Consider the following 23,256-nt stretch of genomic DNA (forward strand, 5'->3'; position numbering starts at 1 on the left):
GTGTCAATAGGGCATTATATCAAGCAGTACTTAGTCTTTATTTGAGTTGTAAGTCAGCAGTTAGAATTGAAGGAAATACAGGAAGATGGTTTAATGTTAAATCTGGTGTGAGACAAGGATGTACATTATTTCCCCTCTGTTATTCATTACCTATGTGGATGACATTATGAAGAAAAGTGGTAGTAAACCTGATATCAAAATTGGAAATGTTAATGCCAGCTCTTTGCTTTATGCAGACAATGTTATACTTCTAAATAAATCCGCTACAAGTCTGCAAGATTCTCTGACTAAATTGAATAACTGTTGTAATAGATATGGTATGAAGGTCAATAATAAAAAGACAAAGGCAATGAAAATAGGCAGAATCATTGAAAATGTCAACTGTGTTGTGAATGGAGAACTTGTGGAACAAGTAAAGCATTTCAGCTACTTGGGCACAATTTTTAGTGAAGATGGTAAATTAAATATAGAAATAGACAACAGAATCAGCAAAGCTGGTATGGTGGGAACTCAATTGAATAAATTCATATGGAATAAGAGAGAAATTAGTCGGAACACTAAATTAGCTGTATACAAGACAGTGTTCAAACCAGTTTTAACTTATGGATCTGAGAGCTGAGTCAGAAGTAAAACACTTGACCAAAGACTAGAGGCTGCAGATATGAGAGTGCTGAGAAAGATTAGAGGCGTGAACAGATGGCATCAATGGCAATATCATATTAAAAATGAGGATATTAAGAAAGAACTTGACATTGTCGGCATCCAGGAATGCGTTAGTAGAGCTAATCTCAGGTGGTATGGTCACTTAAATAGAATGGGCGAAGAAAAATTAGCAAAACAAGTGTTCTCTGCCAGGTTGGCAAGAAAAAGATCCAGAGGAAGACCAAGATATAGGTGGATTGATACGGTACAAAGTGCCTTAGATGATTGAAATATAAGATCTGATAATGTTGGAGTCTCGACAAGTAACAGACTGATTTGGAGGAAAATTGTAGATAGGAAGTTAGTAATGATGTAATTTTTTTCATGTAGTACTATCATATCCTGTACACTCTTGAAGGAATTTGATGATGATGACTATTTCTTGACAAAGCACTTCCCAAATCTCAACAAGCATAGCTGTTGTAATCTGCCATGTTTGGTAGATAATCGTTTTAAGACCTAAGTTTCTTTTAAACCTAGTAAGTGCCATGAATATAATGTTACGTACAATCTTGTGGGAAAAAGTTCAAAAATTAGTTTTGAATTTTTTTTCTCAGATTCTTGATTGTAGTGACTTTTGTTCTGTGTCAAGTGATTTTTGCTCTAAGATTCATGCCAGTGGGATTGCTTAGTCAAAGCTAGGTAAATGGTAGGAGACTTCCATATAGCCTTTTAAGGAATGCGGAGTATGAACTAAATGTTTTGACATAATGTTCAATTCGCACTTCTTTTTTTTTTTTTTTTTTTTTGATGCATCCCCACTACTAGGAATTTACCTGAATACTGAATGAATGAACGAATGATAATCTGCTGGAAATTTGTGCTTAGCTGAGGAAACTGTATTCTGTATTTGCTTAAACCAAAGTTGCTGGTAGAACCAGATGAAAACTCATGCCAGCTGGAGTGTCGTCTGGTTAAACAAGGCTCAGGGAAGAACCAGGGCAAACTGTGAAAATTCTACTAATGGAAGAAACTCATACTCACCAACAACAGAATTCAAAATGGGCATCATAAACACAAAACTTGTCAATTCCTACACAATGTTATGTTCAGATGATGATCAGAGAAATCTAGTCATGTTTAATATTGGACATTATTCATAACTTATTTTGATTTTAATGGTATTACAGCACCAAACAAAACTGAATTATAAAAGGATGTTTGTTAACTGGCTTGTACTTTGCTGAATTTCAAACTAGCATCGTCAGAGCAAAGTGAACATGCTACACTTTATGTAACGTGTTTGTTTTGTAACATGTGTGAAAGTGAAACGGTTCAAATTCCAATGGACAAAAGATCTGCAGTCCTAATTTGCCACTCCCCCATCCCCTCTAATATTGAATAACAATTGAGCAGGAGTTGATCTTACGGGGAAGAGGAGGGACTGAAAAGTTCTGGTAAACACCTAGAACAAAAATGATATTCAAGCAACTGATATAACCACAAGAAAGGACATATCTTAAAATCCTTTAACCTCTGTGTTTCACCTAATTGTAATAATTTGTTCCTTTTTTATTAAGATATACAATAAGACATGTCAGAGGTTTTGAATGAATTTAAAGACACAGAGTTGCAGGGCCATCAAGTTTTTCCTGTCTGCAACCAAGATTCACCAAACTCTCTGAGAGACTTTATGGGACTATGCCCCAGCATATCCAACAGTTGCCAGATGTGTGGCCAAGTTTAAAACTGGCCATCCTGAGACAACGGATGCCCCTAGTCAGGAAGACCTTCCACAGCGATCACACCTGAAACATTAATGCAGTGCATGCCATGATCCATGATGATAGATGAATACCAGCCAAAAACGTTGCAAAGACTCTGGGGATATCCATTGAAGGGTTGGGGTCATTATCCATCAACATCTGGACATGCAGAAGCTCTTAGCAAAGTGAGAATCATCTCAAGGGATTTTGGATCATTGGAGAAATCAGGTGCAAATTTTTTGACCCTGAGACCATACAATAGTCAGTGGAGTGGAGATACAAAGGTTCTCCACAGCTCAAGAGGTTCCAAACCCAGGTGTAAAATCTCTTATAGAAAAAAAAATAGAAATATTTTTTTCTGTATCGATTTTACATGGGCAATTAAATTACATAAAATACTTGTTATTAAAATAATGTATAACGCACTTTACTGTATTAAATCTGGAAACAAATTGTTAGAATATTAAAATAAGAACCACTAGAATTGTAACAAAAATTAAGCTCAGACAGGATTAGGCAAATAGACCTAAGGCTAGCAACAGTCACGAAGGTCACCAGATTATGAGCTTTCCCACCAAAACCCAAAGATAGCGTGGATGATGAAAAAAAAAATCTCCAGTAAATCTGGGGGACTTGATTTGAAGAAGCAGAGCCAAGGTCGGGAGATGATATAAAAGGCAGAGATTGAGGAGCTAAAGGGTTCTCGTTTTGAAGTTTTATTCATGTGCTAAGTCTTTTCCGAGGATGGGGAGAGTCGCATTCCGCGAACAGCAGTTCCGACGAAGATGGGAAGTTCGATAGCAGCAGAGACGGTCCTTTCAAGATGTCCTACCATATGATTCTTCGGTGATCTACGTGTGTGCTGTATTATTGCTGCCGTATCCTAGTGTGCCTGTTCAAAAGTTTAGCAGGGAAGAAGCGGAACATGCTCGTAAGCCTTTAGGATCTAGGACTGTGTAATGAACTGGCAAGATTGTAAGTAAAATGTTTTATGTAATATCCTAGATTGTGAAGGTCAAACAACGAATGTTGGTTCTGTTATCTGTTAGCATGGAGAGAACTAGAGAAGTCGGAAAGCCGCCGTACTTCTGTTTGAATCTGAATAGTAGTATATAGAGTTCTAAAGATTTGCTAATGTTGTGTAATGCAAAAATTTAATGTGGTTTAAGTTTTGCTTTTTTCTGTTTATAACGTGAGTGAAGTTAAAGTGTGTTAAATTCTATCCAAGTGTCTGAAAATTTATGTGTATTTATAATGTCTTTGTCTCAAAGCTTGAGTGAAAATGCTTAAACGATCGTGTGGAGGATTAGACATGTGATTTGTATTGTCCCCATTGTGCTCTAGTTGTCTTAGTTAGAACCAGACACGTGATATGTGCTGTTTGAATTTTATAAATAATTTGTCTTAGTATGAATAAACACGTTTGTTTTGTTAATAGCTTGCTTGATCTTGTTTAGCCAATGCACTGTCTCATAAAAATATCGAGCCTGTGTGACCTGAGAATAGTAATAGCCACAACTGATTAATTAATAGTAGTTGCTTGAGATAGAGTAAAAGTTATTTATTTGTGCTTAGCTGAATATTTCTCTTATGTGTAAGGGAAGGAACAACAATTCTTTTACGTGATCCTTAATGGCGCAGTCAAAAAAAAAATAAAATTTAAGGATCAATACAAGTGAAATACAGCAGAGTAAATTAAGGAATTGGTTCCAGCCAGAGGCTTTTCCTAAAGTCTACAGTTCAAACACGAGTAAGAGCATACTTGCGGTCTTGAGATGGGTGTGTGTGTGTGTGGAGGGAGTAAATCAAAGGTTATTGACTAAAGGATTTTTGTGCATGAAGAACTACTCAAGCAACAACGATATATAACTACGATAATAAATACGATATTAACGAAGAAATAAATAAAAGTATTACATATTGCGCAGTCCGACGTAATAATAATAAAAAAATAACATAATAATGTCATCAATAAAAGATATTTACACAGGAATATGGATGGTGTGATCTTACCAAGTACCTCACACCAACAAGTAGACATAAGGAAGTCGTTATACCTCTTTATAAAGCCTTGATTCATTCACATCTGGATTACTGTGCTATGGTCTGGTCTCTTGGGTGTCTTGGGGATGATGAAGTGATGGAGAGGATTCAGAGGCAAGTGACCAAGATGTTGAGTGGCCTGTGGAATGTTTCCTATGAGGATAGATTGAGGGTATGTGGATTGCAGAAGTTGGCTGATGGAGAAAAATAGGGGATATGATAGAAACATTTAAATCACTTAAAGGGCTTTATTGGACTGGTGCAAGGAAAATGTTTCAGCACTAGACCAGAAAGTGTAGAACAAGAGATTGTCCCTGGAAGTTGAGTAAAAGCATGGTTAGTGGGGGGGGACTAGATTTTTTTGCTTGGAGGATTGTGAATGGATGGAATGGGTTGCTATTGTCAGTTGTAAGCGCTTTGTCTATTAATAGGTTCAAGGTGAGGTATGATATTGTGTAGATGGGTCTCTTGCGATGAGTTTTTGGACTCCATGGATGTTCCCATATGATAATAATATAATTTTTGTTATCTTCCTCTGAGGTTAATTTATCTTCTTCAAATCCTGGTGACCACATAAAAGTGCAACAATGAAGATATGATCTTATCAGGGCTTTATACAATGGTATCACTACTCTTTTATCTCTATCGAGACACCTCATTTTCAGCATTGCAGCAGTCCTCTGGATTGCCTTCTCTACCAGTATGCAATTTTCCATTAATGGACCCCCATATTTGATGACTATGTTTCATTGCATTAAACTGACAAATAGGCAGACAAGTAGGCCAATCATTTGCCTACTTGTCTGCTTATTCAAATCTTCCTGAACACCACAAAATTGGCACTAGCTTCTCATCATATACAAACAACTAAATATCACTGCCTCATCCACTTTCAATGTTATTGATGTAAGGATTAAACGATACAGGTCCCACTACTAAGCCTTATTGAACCCAACTTATGATTTATTCTTCCTTGATATCACTTCATTTTATATATAACTTCCATCTGTCAGGCAGACAATCTCCAGTTCAATTCACTAACCTGATAGCTTAACTCATATGCTGCAGCTTGAATATCAGCTTATCATGTGGCACTCTAGCCTTTGTTAAAAAAAAAAAAAGTATATGCAATGACTCATCAACTGCTGCACTTGTTACTTGATTATAAAAGTCAATCAGATTGCTTAAGCAAAGATTCTTCTTAACAAATCCATGCTGACATTTAGAGATAACAGAACCCTCATCAGTCCAATTTTGTATACAATCTCTCTTTAATTTCTCTAAAACCTTAATAACTACAAAAGAAATACAAATGGTCTATAATTTGATACTTCCATTCTACTATGGCACTATATTACTCTCCTTCCAGTCTTCAGGCACTATTACCCTACTCAAGCTTTGAACAGTCAGTCAGGTCATGAGCTGTCTAGTTCCTAGAGCTCATTCTCTTAAAACGTGATGAAATTCCACCCAGTCCCACTGCTTGATTCACATCAAGAGTACACAGTATTCAAAACAGACTCTCCTCATGAACTTTAAATCTTGAACCCTCCCTAAAATGTACCAATAAAGCTTACTTGTCCAGAATGAAATACTTCAACTAATTAATCATCAAACATCTAATCATTTGAAGGGGATAAATTAACTGTGGAAAAGATACAAAGACAGATGACAAAGATGGTCTCAGGACTGTACAAGGATAGTTATGAGAATCGGCTGTGGACTGCAGAGTTTGGCAGATAGAAGAAGGAGAGGTGATATGATTGAGACTTTTAAACTGTTGAGAGGTGGTTACAGGGTTGACACTGGGGAGTTCTTCTTTCACTTGATTGAACAGCGGGAAGGAGTGATGACAAGAGGCCATCCCTGGAAGTTACGAAAGGAAACTGTGAGCAAGAGGGTGAGGAGTGGTTTCTTTGCATGGAGGGTGGTTGAGCCATGGAATGCATTGCCTGATAGAGTGGTGAGAGCAAGAACGGTCAATGAGTTTAAGGAGTGGTATGATAGACTTTGTGTTTCTTAGGGGGGGGAACCTCCCCTCGATGAGTCTTGACAGACTTTATGTTCTTAGGAAGGACCTCCCACGATGAGTCTTTTGACTCAATGGAGGCCTGAATAATAATAATAATAATAATAATCTCCACTATGTCATCTGCACTGATTCTCATTTTCATTAAACATTGTCATTCTTCCAGTCATTTCTTCTCATACTGGCCACATAACGAAATAGGTCCTTAGGATTTTCCATGGATCAAATGGCTAATTCTCAACTCATATTTCAGATTTGTCTTCCTTACTATACTAGTCACTATCCTCCATTTGAGCATTATATCTCTCTCTCTTTATACTTTTTTCATAACCTCTTTCTCATCTATAGTTACTGTTTGATTTCATTTGTCATCCATGTTACGCCAAATGATTTTATATTTTTCACTGGAGTTATGCATTTGTCAATTTGAGGATGAATATTTCTTGACTAGCTCCCATGCATTGCTGATATATCTCTTTTCCAATCTTCCATCATAGAACTGTTTCTAACTGATTTCTAGAGTTATTATAGTTACTTGCCTTATAATTCCAAAGAAATTCCTTTCTTCTTGATATTTCTCCATGTCTGCTTTTGAGAAAAACGTTTTATTATTATTATTATTCAGGCCTCCATGAGTCAAGAGACTCATCATGGGAGGTCCTTCTTAGGAAACACAAAGTCTTTCATACCACTCCTTGAATTCATTGTCTGTTCCTGCTCTCGCCACTCTCTCTCAGACAATGCATTCTGCAGTTCAACTACCCTCCATACACAGAAACCACTCCTCACCCTCTTGCTCACAGCTTCCTTTCGTAACTTCCAGGGATAGCCCCTTGTCATCGCTCCTTCCTGCTGTTCCACCAAGCAAAAGAACTCCCCAATGTCCACCCTGTAACTGCCTCTCAACAGTTTAAAAGTCTCGATCATATCACCGCTCCTTCTTCTATCCATCAAACTCTGCAGTCCACATTCCCTCAGCCAATCCTCATGACTGGCATCGTACAGTCTTGAAACCATGTTTGTTATCTGCCTCTGTACCCTTTCCACAGTTAATTTATCCCATTCAAATTCTGTGGGATAAATTGCTCTCAAATTCAAAAATTTGAGAACGTTAACTCTTTTATCTCTGCAAGTCAGCTTCCTTCTCAGTATTGTAGCAATCCTCTGTGTTACATTCACCAACTTTGCAATATACTCCTTGAATTTCAGTGTTCTATCAATCATCACCCCCCCCCCAGATCTCTTATCTCCCTTACTTCCTCCAGTACAGCACCTCTAATCGAGTATGCAGCCTCCCATCGATGGATCCCAAACTTAAAGACTTTACATTTTCCTGCATTAAATCAACACTCCCATTCATTTGCCCATCTGTCTTGTTTATTCAAATCCTCTTGCAGGGCTACCACATCTGCACTATTACTAATAACCCTTCCCAACTTCACATCATCTGCAAACAACTGAATATCCCCTTGCAATCCATTGACAATGTCATTGATATAAAGGTTGAACAATACAGGTCCCAGTACTGAGCCCTGTGGAACCCCACTTGTAACTATCTGCTTCCTTGATATTGCCCCACCATACATAACTCTCTGATACCTATCAGTCAGCCTATCCTGAATCCAGTTGACTAACTCTACATTTAAATCCATGTGCTGCAACTTAAATATCAGCTTATGATGTGGCACCCTGTCATATGCCTTTGCAAAATCCAAAAAAATGGCAGCATATGCCTTTCCCTCAGCAACTGCTCTTGTCACTTTATTATGAAAGGCAATCATATTACTAAAGCATGAGCTCCCCTTAATAAATCCATGTTGATTCTCACAGATAACATTACCCTCATCTGCCCAACACTGTACACAGTCCCTCAATAATTTCTCCAAGATCTTAACAACTACTGATGACACACAAACTGGCCTATAATTAGACACTTCCAGTCTCTAACCATCCTTGTGCAAATGCACTATTTTACCTTCCTTCCATTCCTTGGGTACCTTTCCTGCAGCCAGACTTTTATTAAGAAGCCAGGTCAATGCAGCTGTCAGTTCTTTAGCACATTCTCTCAAAACCCATAATGAAATACACCTGGCATTAGTATAAAGCATAAAAATGTCACTGCTTCTATACCTATCATTGTCCCCTCTGGACCCCACTGGACTCAGTGTTACCTGATGTTGTCCCCCCCTTCCCCCAGCACTCCCTGTTACCATCCACCCTGGGAATTCTAGCTTCCCTGCATTGACACACTGACTCGTTCAGAAAACAGCAATTACTCTAGATGCCTTTGTAATTGGTCTCTCGCATACAGTTCCCTTCTGTCTTCAAATGCCCTCCAAGCATCCACATATTCCAATCCTCTCTTCTGACACATTCTGGCTATTATGCTATTCAGTATTATTACTGCTCTTCCACTCAGCTCATCACTATCTATCTATCTGGTTCTACAGCTTTACTGACATCAACAGTTCGCACTATTTGGAACACACCCTCCTCTTGCACCTCTAAACCCCCAACCTGCCTTATCCCTCTAGTATTAAAACTGTCTTCTCCAGGATGAAATACTACAATAAAGTGCTCATTGAGCAATTCCAATATGTCCTTTGTATCAGTCACTCTATTCCAATTTCTATCCAACAATTTCATTCTTCCATGATCATTTCTCCTCCTACTGGCCTCATAGCTAAAAAAATTCCCTAGGATTTTCTTTGGATCTTAGTGCCAATCTCTTCTCATATTCCAGTTTCGACTTTCTCACCATACCAGTCACTCTCCTGTCCTGCATCTTATATTCTTCATGCATCTGCCCTTCACCCCTCTCCTTATATCTCTTTTTCAACTACAGATCTTGTTTGATATTGTTTGTCATCCACGTTACACCAAATTGTATCCACTTCTTCACTCATGGAATACAGCTTACTGTTGCTGCTAACAAATATTCCTTCAAAATTTCCCAAGCACTAATGATATCCTGGCCTTCCAATTCTGCCCTCCATGGAACTTCCCCTAGTTGATATCTAAGACTATTATAATCACCTGCCTTATAATTCCACATACGTTCCCATTTCTTTGATACTCCTGCATGTCTATTCATCTTCCAAGTCAAAACCACATGGTCATTCTCTCCAACTGGTGGGAGAGATTTCATCTCACTTATTATCATCTCTTCTGATGCTATGACCAATCCAAAACACTTGAACACCTTGTTCCCTCTATAACATGTTGCCTAAGATATTTGTCGCTCAAGAATTCTAGAAATTTCATCCCCTTATTACTACATGCATTTTCCTCTCCCAGCTTATACTGCTGTGGTTAAAATCTCCCATAACAATCATTCTTCTTTTACTTGCCCAACTCAACTGCCTAAACATCTCCTGCTCCCCATCCTCTATGCTCCTTGGTTTGTAGCAACACCACACTAAATTTCCTGTCTTGGCCACTTCTATCTCACACCATATGCTTTCAAAACTATTAGTGTTGCTGCCTTCCGAAGCTTCCACTCTTAGAGGACATAAGTTATCACTTATCATAAGCAGCTCCACCACCATGTTTTCCTTTCCTATCCTGCCGAAAAATGCTGTACCCTGCTACTTCAATTCCTGTTATTATATCATCTTCCATCAACCACATCTCAGATATCCCAATAATATTTGGCCAGGGCTGATGCTATCAGCACCACCAATTCATCTCCTATATTTCAGATACACCTGGCATTAGTATAAAGCATAAAAATGTCACTGCTTCTATACCTATCATTGTCCCCTCTCGACCCCACTGTACTCAGTGTTACCCGATGTTGTCTCCCCCCTTCCCCCAACACCCCCTGTTACCATCCACCCTGGGAATTCTAGCTTCCCTGCATTCACACACTGACTCATTCAGAAAACAGCAATTACTCCAGATGTCTTTGTAATTGGTCTCTCGCATACAGTTCCCTTCTGTCCTCAAATGCCCTCCAAGCATCCACATATTCCAATCCTCTCTTCTGACACATTCTGGCTATTATGCTATTCAGTATTACTGCTCTTCCACTCAGCTCATCACTATCATACCTGGGAAACACACAGACACACACATACACAATCTTTCCTCTCTACATTTTCTTTTGTACATCCTCAAGCAAGAATCTTAGATCTCTCGCCACCCGATTTACATTGCCTCTCAAGTCATTCGTGCCCATCATCACAATCATTTCATTCATCCATCTTTTCACCCCTATTAATTGCCATAGCCACACTTTCTATTGTCCCTCCAGGCAAACACTCCTCTAGCATCCTAACTTGCACACCACAGATCATCGAGTCTCCATACATCACACCTCTTACCACTCTGTTCCGTGATTGCTCACCTGCATTCCTCTCTCTCTCTCTCTCTCTCTGTGCTCCCTCCTCCTTACCTGCTGTCCTGGCATCACTCTATCCCTGTTCCAGCACTCCCTCGCATTCTTCTCATTTCCTCTCTCTGACTGTTTCCATTCTCCCCTCTTCTATAATTCCCATAATGCTCTATCATTTCCTCTCTTCTGTTTCTATTTTCTCCTTTTTTATCATTCCCATATATTTCTCTCTCATTCCCTCTCTTCTACTGTTCCTTTTCTCTCCTCTTCTATCATTCCCAAACCTCTCTCTCATTCCCTCTCTCCTACTGTTTCTAATCTCTCTCCTCTTCTATCATTTGTGCCCAGATTTGGTCACCAGGTTTTCAGAAGGATGAAGAGATGTTGGAAAGGGTCCAAAGGCGACTGACTAAGGTAGTTTCTGACCTCTGGAATGTTGAGTATGAGGAAAAATTGAGAAGATGTAATTTGCAGAGTCTAGTGGAGAGAAGGAAGAGGGGAGATATGATAGAGACCTACAAGTTGGTAAGAGGTTGTTATAAGATCAATGGTGGAGAAGTTCTACAGAGAATAGTGGGAGATCAGGGGAGAACCAGAGGTCATCCCTGGAAACTGTATAAAGAGGGTGTGAGTAGGGGAGTGAGAGGCAGGTTTTTTTCATGCAGAGTTGTGAATGATTGGAATGCCTTGCCTGAGAGTGTGGTGTCTGCAAGGAGTTTGAGTGTGTTTAAGACACGGTATGATGAGATGTGTGTGTGATAAAAGGACCTCCCAGATGAGTCTTTGACTCCATGAGGTCTTGTTTAATAATAATAATAATTTTCATAACTCTCTCTCTCTCTCACTCCTACTCTGATTCACCTTGCATTCATCTCTTCCATTCTCCTAGTCTCATCTTTCATACTTCTCATCTCGTTCGCAAGATATTCCACCTCCTCTTTCAGCTCTTCTCTCTCTCTCTCTGCAAGTTAGTCACGCTTACTCGCCATTCATTCTCCCAATCAAGACCATCTCCAAAAACTTCACAGTCATTCAAGTCTTTCACACTCCCGACTCTTATTTTTTCATTCATGTTTCGCTCGTCATTCTCTTCTATCACACTACCCATCTCCCAACATTCATTTCCCAGGTTGGTTATCGAAATATTTAATTCCTCCCATTGCCTACATTTTGTGCATATACGCACTCCCCCCTTCTCTCACCCGTCACATATCCAACTCGCAGGACACATACATGCTGCAAGCACTGCGTGCCACAAAGTCCTTTATTATGTTACACAAAATAGAGTCCTTAAATGGTGGAGGACTTGGTGACATGCCATTCATAAGTGGAGCTGCAGCTGCCATCATTTCTTACTGCTGAGGAACTACTAAACTAAACTCTAAATATATATAAACGCAATATAAAACTATAAATGCTATATTGTATGTATATATAAACACTAAATATATACACATATATAAATACAAACACTATATTCAACTATACTAATAGCGAAAAATTTATGTTCTTATATATATGCGATCGACTCTTACCTTGCCTTCTTGGTAACCCAAATATAACACAATATATTTGTTAAATGGATAAGAATCCTATATTTTTATATAGCCAGTAAGTGAAACTCAAGATCGATAACTACGATCTATGAGTTTCAATGCCGAAAAACTATCGGCGAAGGCAATTCGAAGCAAAGGTGGAGCAAGCTCCCTCACTATTCTTGATATTCTCTCATAATCTCATAATTCTTGATATTCTCTCATAATGTCTTACATTATGAGAGAATATCAAGCTCCCTCACTATTCTTGATATTCTCTCATAATCTCATAATTCTTGATATTCTCTCATAATGTCTTACATTATGAGAGAATATCAAGAATAGTGAGGGATCTTGCTCCACCTTTGCTTCGAATTGCCTTCGCCGATAGTTTTTCGGCTTTGAAACTCATAGATCGTAGTTATCGATCTTGAGTTTCACTTACTGGCTATATAAAAATATAGGATTCTTATCCATTTAATATCTATTCAATTGCCAGAAAACTAGCCTTTTGGCTTTTTATTCTAATTACAATATATTTGTGTATATTAATATATAACACAATATAACAACGAAACTCCAAAAGCAGCACCACTAAAAACACTTGTGTTACTGAGAAAAAAATGTAGCACAATTCACAAAAGAATTCGCACTATACACCATTTAAAAAATCTTTTTTTTTACCACAACTCAAATCCACCACCACGTGCTTCAGCAACTTCTGATATGAAATTAAGAATTATCAACACGTTAGCACAAGAAGATTATATTTAATATATTGCCAAATATTTCAGTTTGAAAATAACAAACTATCATCAGTGGCTTGACATGAAACAGTCTTTTACAAGGTAGAATACATACAATTGATCATTCAAAATTAGAACGAGCCACGTGATGTTACATCGCTAATCACGATATCATGTCACTGAAGAAATGTAAACATAAGAGTGCAGAAATAAATGTGTATATGTTCACAGTGTCATAAAAGAAACTTAATTTATAAAATAATATTAAAGATATCATCATAAGACAGATGTAGTATCTAGATGGTAATTTTAAAAAAAAATTAATGTGTTATTCGGATCAAGTTTTCCCATATTTCTGACAAGGATATGCAGTCACTTCGGTTCAGGTTAGGGCATTGAAGTAACGTCTCAGCACTCTCTTTGAATAGGTGTTCGAATTTATACTGACATCCGTGTAGAAGGCGAGTTTTAGATCAGAGAATGTTTTGGTTTGTCTCTATTCCATGTTGCACCAATCCAGACTTATTGGATTTGTTGTGAAGAATATAAGATTAATGTTCTTGTATTCTTTTTTCTATAGAGCATCCAATTTATCCAAAGTAAGAAAGATGGCAGTCACATGGAACTTGGTATTCACCAGGAAGAGATAGTTGAGTGTTTATCTGATGATGATGATGGGAAATGGTGGATATTTTGTGGATAGGAATATAAGTGGCTGTTAGATCATATTTCTTCAGTATTCTTAAAATTGGTTCTGAAATTCCAGAGATATATGGGATTGGAACTCGATGTATAGATTCTGTGTTGTTTTAGTTTGTCTTGTAGGATTTGAACAGCTGTTGTGTCGTCCTTTCGGAGAAACCATTTAATTTCATGTAATGTTTGATAGTAGAAAGTTCTTTCTGTAACTGATGGTGAGTTTGAACGATTAGTTCTAGCTTGTAGAATTAAACATTTAATGATTCCCGTCTTTTGAGAAGGATGATGAGTAGATTGTTTGAGAATGTAATGTCCAGTAAAAGTGGGTTTTCTGTAAACAGATGTTAAATTACCTGATGGTGATCGGAAGAGAAGGATGTCTAAAAAAGGATAATTTGTTATCTTTTTCAAGTTCCATGGTGAACTTGATACGAGGGTGTAAAGTATTGATTTTGGCTAAAAAGGAAGGTAAGTATTGTCTATTTTTGAGGCCACACTCCAAAAATGTCATCTATATATCTCACCCAGAATGAAGATTGTGGGTATATAGATGAAAAAAGGATGTCTTCCAAATGCTCCAAATAAAAGTTCGCTAGAGTAGAGGAAAGAGGACTTCCCATGGCAGTTCCTTCTATTTGCTTGTAGAATTTGTTTTGACACATGAAATATCTGGAGTGTATTACGAATCCGAATAATTTTACAATATCTTGTGGGAAGATGTCAGTAAGTAATTCTAAATCTCTTTGAGAGGTACATTTGTGAATAGAGATTCTGCATTGAAGCTCACCATAAGATCAGTTGGTTGTAAGGAGATATTTTTTAATTTATTTAAGAAATCAGAAGAGTTTTACAAAAAAGAGGGAGATTTGCATTTATGGTTTCTCTGAAAGGACCACACAACATCTTTTCGAATCCTACAAGCCAAACCAAAGCAACAAAGAATCTATACGTCAAGTTCCAATCCCATATATCTCCAGAATTTCAGAACCAATTTCAAGAATTCTGAAGAAATATGGCAATTGTAGTAGTACACTTGTACCCATGGTACAAGTGTACTACTATAGATATACTAATAACCTTTCATGGGTGGGAACCACATAAAAATAATAATAAATGATGCAAGTAGTAAAAAGTTGTATCACATTATTTAAATACTTTAGATCAGAGATAGTTGTAGAATGTTTTTTCTAAGTGAAAAACTAACTACATTTCATAGCCACCCTACCTTTTTCCCTTCCACGTCGCTATCAACAGTGCCACAAACCCTTCAATACTACAGTGAACCCTGCAAATATCCTATGATTCTAACTGCAGAGTCACAACTTATGCATTGCTGTATATGGTGTAAATAATTACACATACAGATATATTCTTTTAAACAATTTTTTCCATGTATCTTGTCATATGCTTTGTTAAGATCGGTGAAGCTTAAACAGAGAAGAAAAAAAAAAAAAAAAAAGAGAAAAAGTTACCATCCTTTTATATTCAAGGAACTATACAAGTTTAGCATAGTCATGAACAAACATTCATGTCTTATGCAGAATTCAAATCCCCTTTAGAGGAAACAAACATGCAGTATGTTTTATTAACATCTGACCTCCATGGAGTCAAATGACTTATCATGGGAGGTCTATACTCTCATGCAAAAAGATGCTATGCCTTAAACCCATTCACAATTTCTGTATTCACTAATCACTCTCTATGCAAATAACTTGCTTCTCACTCCCCAGCTCATATAACTTCCAGGGATGGCCTTTAGATGGAGACACTTGCCTCCTCCACATTAATCTGATAACAATGTCTCAATCATATCCTTCCCCCCCCCCCTCCTCCTGTTCATTCCCTCAATCTCTTTTCATATCTGATATTCCATAGACCTGACACTGAATTAATAAACCTTCTCTGGACTGTGTGTTGAGGCTTAAGTGCTGGGAATAACTCATGGTAAAAGTTTAATGGAGCAAAAGCATGTATTTAATAGTATTTAAATACTGGAAGCATTAAATACTATTTAATGCTTCCAGTATTTCATCTCAGTTACAGAGACATCATCAGGAGTACAAAATGAGACTTGTAGCCAGCGAAGTTGGTCGATTGGTAGAGCCTCTGCTATTAATTGCTCACAAAAACTTAATCAAGTTTGAGTGCAGTTAGTAGTTGGAAGGGGATCAGTCATTCGATAGTGTTGGCATACTCTCCCTCGATGAGTCTTTGGACTCCCTGGAGGTGTCACATAATAATAATAATAATAATATACGCACAAAAACTAAATGAAACACATGAGCAAAAGACTAGTGTCCTAACTAGGTGGGGCACCCTCTATGGACAGCTCTCAGCAGCCTAGGATGTAAACTGGGATCTTGAAGTATTAGTGTTTCCCATATTTTGAGAAGTTTTATGCAACCATATTTATTTAAATTAGGCTGATTTATAAGAGCAGTAGCAAATTCTAAAAATAATCTTTCTCTCTAAATTTACTGTGATGGAGCATGATGATCTTTTTCAAATTGATTCTGTGAGCTGTATCCAAAGCATGGCTTGCAAGGCCATATTGACCATAGTCATGACTGCAGATGTATTTTTTTTTGTTCTTCCATTCAGATGGTAGCTGATCTTCCTGCCTGTCCATAGTAGGCCAACTTGCAGGATCAAGGAACTCTATATACACCTGGAACTGAGAGGGGAGGAAGTTTGTCTTTAGTGGAGTGAATAAGGGTATCTAGTTTTAAGTGGGACTTGAAAGTGGTGCAAACACTGTATTTCTTTAAGATTCTGGGGGTCTTTTTTCTCATGTGCCTCAGACATAGAGGATGGTGATAGCATTAATAAAATCTTTCCGAAGAGAAGTCGGATTGAAGGAAGGACTGATTACTTTTTTGATATTGTGGGAGCTGTAGCCATTAGACAGAAAAGTTCTGTGTATATGATTCAGTTTGTTGCAAGAGAAGTCTCATTGGAACAAAGGTTATAAACTCTATAGGTTAATGTTTTTATGACACCATATTGTTGGAGGGGGGGGTGATAGGAAAATAGTAGGGAGAATTAGTGGTATCTCCTATGGGATGGTGGGGAAATTGCGTTTATGAATCTTAGGCAAATCATGTATCCAGGGGAGATGGCAACTGAAGTGTTTGAGTTTTTTTGTGATACCAGGAAGAAACGTTTTTTTTTTTTTTTTTTTTTTTTTTTTTTTTTTTTTTTTTTTTTTGAGTAGGGATTTTAATTTCTTGATTTGTGATTTAGTGGGATCATAATCTAAAGGTCTGTAGGTGGAGTGGTCTCTAAGAATGATATCCATGTTCTTATTGTATTCACTGACATTGAGGATAATGGTAGCACTTAACTTGTCAGACCTAGTGATAACTATCTTTACCTAATTGATTGAGGGCAAGGAGCTGGCAGGGTGACAGATTTCTTTTGGGTAGTGAAGATGCAATAAGTGAACTGGTTACATCAAGCCTAATGTTATTTGCTATCTCAGGAGAAGTTACGGATGCTGCATTCGATGTTGAGCATTAGTGGCCAAGACTTAAGATGCTAATGGCAGCTTCTTTAAACCTTTTTTTTGATGACAAGTTAACTACAGTATGAAGAAGATGAAGAAGTGCTGCACTTGGGGAACAGATTTAGAATCCAAAAGTCTGTTGTACTTGATATGTTTATTTTTTATTTTCAGGAATTACTTTGAGCTAAAGCTTCTGAAATATTAAAGAGAATAATATAGAGTTCCATTAGCTTGCTCCACCTTTGCTACGAGTTGCCTGGTGTTGTACTACTTACCCAGGTAAGATAGCATATTCAGTCCTGAAGATATTTTCATGTGCAAACTTTGTTTGCTCTCACTGGGATAAAGGATTAAACTAAATTTATTATATATAGAGCTCCATGTTGAGAATCATTATCCACTCCAAAGATAAACTCCCTTCCATCTCGGTTCCAGGTGTATATAGAGTTTCTTGTTCCTGCAAGTTGGCCTACTATGGACAGACAGGAAGATCGGCTACCATCCAAATGGATGGTAGCCGATCTTCCAGACTATGGTCAGTCTGGTCTTGCAGGCTGTGCTTTGGTTACAGCTCAGCGAATCAATTGGAAAAAGACCATCATGCTCCATCACAGTAAATTTAGAAGAGAAAGATTATTTTTAAAATCTGCTGCTGCTGCTCTTAAAACTCAACCTAATTTTAAATAAATATTGTTGCATAAAACTTCCCAAAATATGGAAAACACTATACTTTGAGATCCAGTTTCCATCCTTGTCCACCAACAGGTGTCCATAGAGGGCACCCCACCTAGTTAGGGCTCTAGTCTTTCATCCATGTGTTTTATTTATTTTTTGCAGCCTTTTTGTGCGTGCATTTTAGTCTCATTTTGTACTCCCTGATGATGTCTCTGTAACTAAGATGAACTATTGAAAGCATTAAATACTATTTTTAATCGCTTCCTAGTTCTGTTTCACTCCATTAAACTTTTATCATGATTTCTCTAGACCCTCTCCAACACATCCTCATTTCCCTGAAAACCAAGTGACCAAATCTGCACACAGTAATCCATATGTGGCCTGATCAAAGCCTTATACAAGAGAACCATAACCTCTTTGCTTCTGCAAGTCAATTTTCTCCTCATCATTGCCATAATCCATTTTGATGTTTGTACAGTTTTAGCAATGTGATCCTTAAACTTTAATTCTCTGTCCATCATTACTCCCAGATCTCTCATCTCTTCCACCTCCTTCAATGTTGTATAAATCTTTTACAAATAATTAGTGGGGAAATTCTCTCATATTCAATCTTATTTGCCTTTTTATTAACTTATATGATGAAAGCTCTGGAATAGAACCTTCTGACAGCTTTCTGTATTATGTAGTACAGCTAATAGGGAAGTATAAAAAATTTATAATGGCTGCACTGCACAATTCAGAGGGTCAAATTCCAGATGATTGGAGTAGAACTCATCTATTGGAGTGCATCTATAAAATGGAAATAAAACAATGTGAGAATTACAGAGATATTTCCCTACTGAGTGTTCCTGATAAGATTTATGTAAGTATACTTGAGAAATGACTAAAAGAAAAATTGTGGAATGGAAGTTTGGTGAAAAACAAACTGGATTCAGGAAAAAATAGAGCTTTTCAGAATCAAATTTTCACTTTATGTCAAATAGTTCAGAAGTAATGGGAATATAACAAGGATCTGTATTTAAGTTTTGTATATCTGGAAAAGGCAAGTGACAAGGTATCAAAAGGAAATGATAGTTAATTTTTCACTAGGTTAGACTATAATAAATTTAGTTTAATCTTTTGTCCCAGTGAGAGCAAACAAAATTTGCACCTGAATATAGTGTTGTACTATCTTACCTGAGTAAGTAGTACAACACCAGGCAACTCGTAGCAAAGGTGGAGCAAGCTACCAACAATCCTATCCCAGTATCTCCCATAATGCAAAACACATCTCCTTGCAGATATGTATACTGTTATGCATTAAAGAATTGGCCACTACCCAGACTAGTTTCGACCTTTATTGAGATCTCTTCGGTGGGAGCCAGGCCCAGAGTTGGAGATACCAGGCAGAAGCAGTAGCAAGGTCATCTTTACCTATAGGAGTTGCCAAAAAGGTTTGCCACCTTTTTTTTATTAAATTACTCTGAATTCAGAGAAAGATGTTGAAAGTTTATTTTTCACTAGGTTAGACTATAATAAATTTAGTTTAATCCTTTATCCCAGTGAGAGCGAACAAAGTTTGCACCTGAAAATATCTTCAGGACTGAATATAGTGTTGTACTATCTTACCTGGGTAAGTAGTAGTAAGTAGATACTGGGATAGGAGTGTTGGTATCTTGCTCCACCTTTGCTACAAGTTGCCTGGTGTTGTACTACTTACCCAGGTAAGATAGTACAATACTATATTCAGTCCTGAAGATATTTTCAGGCGCAAACTTTGTTTGCTCTCACTGGGATAAAGGATTAAACTAAATTTATTATAGTCTAACCTAGTGAAAAATAAACTTTCAACATCTTTCTGTAAATTCAGAGTAATTTAATAAAAAAAAAAAGGTAGCAAACCTTTTGGCAACTCCTATAGGTAAAGATGACCTTGCTACTGCTTCTGCCTGGTATCTCCAACTCTGGGCCTGGCTCCCACTGAAGAGACCTCAATAAGGGTCGAAACTAGTCTGGGTAGTGGCCAATCCCTTAATGCATAACAGTATACATATCCACAAGGAGATGTGTTTTGCATTATGGGAGATACTGGGATAGGAGTGTTGGTAGCTTGCTCCACCTTTGCTATGAGTTGCCTGGTGTTGTACTACTTACCCAGGTAAGATAGTACAACATTATATTCAGTCCTGAAGATATTTTCAGGCGCAAACTTTGTTTGCTCTCACTGGGATAAAGGATTAAACTAAATTTATTATATCTAAAGGAAAGGTGTTTCAAATTTTATAGTTATAGGATATAAATTGGACATTATATCAAGCAATGCTTACTCTATATTTGAGTTGTAAGTCAGCTGTTAGAATTGAAGGAGAATTCATATATGAAAATGAATTTATGTTAAATCAGGTGTGAGAAAAGAGTGTACATTAACTGCACTGCAATGTTATCTATTTGGATCACATTATGAAATAAGGTGATATTAAACCTGATATCAGAATTGGAGATGTTAATCTCATCTCTTTACTATACACAGATGATGTTGTTGTTATTATTATTATCTGACCTCCATAGAATCAAAGGCCTCATTGCAGGAGATCTGTACTCTCTCATGCAGAAAGATCTTCACACCATACCTTAAACCCATTCACAGTTTTCGAAATTATCATACTTTCAAACAATGCATTCCATTCACCAATCACTCTCCATGAAAAAGAATCTTCTTCTTCTCACTCCCCTGCTCACACCATCCTTATACAGTTTCTAGGGATGGCCTTTAGTTCTACCATTGCTTCCATCTCTTCTATGAAAAATCTCATTCCATATTAATCTGGTAGCAACCTCTCACTAACTTATGCATCAATCTTATCCTCTCTTCTTCTATTCACAAGGCTTTGTAATTTACATTCCCTCAATCTTTCCTCATATCTGGCATTCCATAGACCTGACACAAACTTAGTAAACCTCCTCTGGACCCTCTCCAATACATCCTTCTGAAAATGAGGAAACCAGATTTATGCACAATAGTTCACATGTGCTTTATCAAAGCCTTCTACAAAAGACCCATGACGTCTTTGCTTCTGCATGTCAATGTCCTCCTCCTCATTATTGGCATAACCCATTGTGATGTTCTTACAATTTTAGCAATGTGACACCTAAACTTCAAGAGTCTGTTCAGCATCACTCCCAGAGATCTGGGAGTGATGCTGCATCCCAACCTTGCCTACAAAATGTCAAGACTATACACTTTGAAATATTAAACTAATAGTTCCACTAATTTTCCCACTCACATAGTCTACTCAGATCCTCCTGCAAGGCCACAATGACTGCTATACTTCTCCTTCTGTTCCCAACTCTGCATTATTGACAAACAATCGATGTTGCTATACTTCAAAATAAATCATATATTAGATTATGTTATACAGAAATCCAGCAAGTGAGATCTTTCTAAGTGAAAAATACAAAATGTTATATTCCGGCAATAACAATCAGGAAAAAGAGAGAGTAGCCATAGTATTCAACACTAAATATGAGGATAATCTTCTTGAATAGCAAACAATATCAAACAGAGTGCTGTGAAAAAACACCAGAATGGACAACAGGACAGTGAGGCTTATTTGTGTTTATGGCCCCACAGAAGGTTTTTCCAAGGAAGAAATGAAAGAATTTTTTGAGGCAGTGGAGAGGGTAGCTGCTTTGAAGCTAATAATAATGGTAAATGGTAAAAGGAATCAGAGATGATAAAGGTGACATAAAAACTGAAGATAAAGATATACTGGATGTCTGGAATAATTACTTTGAAAGACTACTAAATGAAACAAGCATGATGTTAGAAATCTCCCAACAGGAATGCAGTCAGAAATACATATCCATATTTGAAGTACAAAAACCTGATATATGAAAGGTAACTGGAGTAGATGAAATTTGGCCAGAAATGCTCAAATATAGAGGTATAAAAGTTTTACATTTGCTGCATTGCATAATTCAGAAGACCTCTCATAATACCCATCTATAAAAAGAGAAATGAAATTGAATGTGAGAAGTACAGAGGTTGTTCCCTACTGAGTGTTCCTAGTAAGATTCATGCAAGTTTAAATCTTATGAAACAGTTTCAGAAATGGCTTAGAAAAATTGTGGATGGAAGCCTTATGAAGAACTAGCTGGATCGAGGCCAAATTGAGGTTGTCAGGATCAGATTTTCACTTTAAGACAAACAGTTGAGAAATATCTGGAATATAATAACAAGAATTTGTATCTAAGATTTGTGATCTGGAAAAGGCATGTGACAAGGTATCAAGAGGAAAGCTGTTCAAACTGCTAGTTATACGGTGGAAATGGGACATTATATCAAGCAATTCATAGTCTCTATTTAAGCTGTAAGTCAGCAGTTAGATTTGAAGGAGGTGCAGAAAAATGGTTTGAGGTAAAATCAGGCATGTGACAGGAGTGCACTTTATCTTCATGGTTATTCATTATCTATATGGATCACATTATGAAGGAAAGCGGTATTAAATCTGATATCAAAACTGATGTTGTTAATCTTAGCTCTTTACTTTATGCAGGTGATGTTATACTTCTGAATAAATCCGGTACAAGTCTGCATGATTCTGGACTAAACTGAATAACGCTTGTAATAATTTGGTACAAAAATTAGTAATAAAAAGACAGACAATGAATATAAACAGAAACATTGAAAACATCAACTGTATCCTGAATGGTGAACCTATAGAACAAGTAAAACGTTTCAGCTAACATGTTAAATTAAATACAGAAATAGACAAGAGAATTAGTAAATCTCGTATAGTATGATAGGACGTCAGCTGAATAAAATTATATGGAATAAGAAAGAAATTAGTCAAAACACTAAATATGCTGTACAGTATATAAGATTGTGTTCAAACCAATTTTAACTTTTGGATATGAGAGTTAGGTTAGAAATAAAACATTTGATCAAATACTAGAGACTTGTGATATGAGAGTTTTGAGGAAGAGATTAGTGGAGTGAACAGATGGCATTAGTGGTTGTATATTACCTTAAAAATAGGGATATTAGGAAAGAACTTGCCATTGTTAGCATTTAGGAATGTGTTAGGAGAACTAATCTGAAGTGGTATGGTCACTTAAACAGAATGGGAGAGGAAAGATTAGCAAAACAAGTGTTCTTTGCAAGGTTGGCAGGGAAAGACCCAGAGGAAGGCCAAAATGTAGATGTATTGATACAGTAAAAAGTGCCTTAAAAGACAGAAAAATAAGGTCTGATAATATTGGAATTTTGACAAATAACAGATTAATTTGAAGGAAAATTGA

General features: G+C 37.1%; 1 protein-coding gene across 2 annotated transcripts in view; it reads left to right on the forward strand.

The window, feature by feature from the left end:
- Nucleotides 1–23,256, forward strand: part of LOC150110047 (acetoacetyl-CoA synthetase-like) — a 515,069-nt gene that overhangs the window by 441,068 nt on the left and 50,745 nt on the right. The window lies entirely within an intron of this gene.

Source organism: Typopeltis vanoorti, chromosome 1 (genome assembly GCF_054136105.1).
Source record: "Typopeltis vanoorti isolate ZY-2024b chromosome 1, IOZ_Tvanoo_1.0, whole genome shotgun sequence".
Taxonomy (NCBI): Eukaryota; Metazoa; Arthropoda; class Arachnida; order Uropygi; family Thelyphonidae; genus Typopeltis; species Typopeltis vanoorti.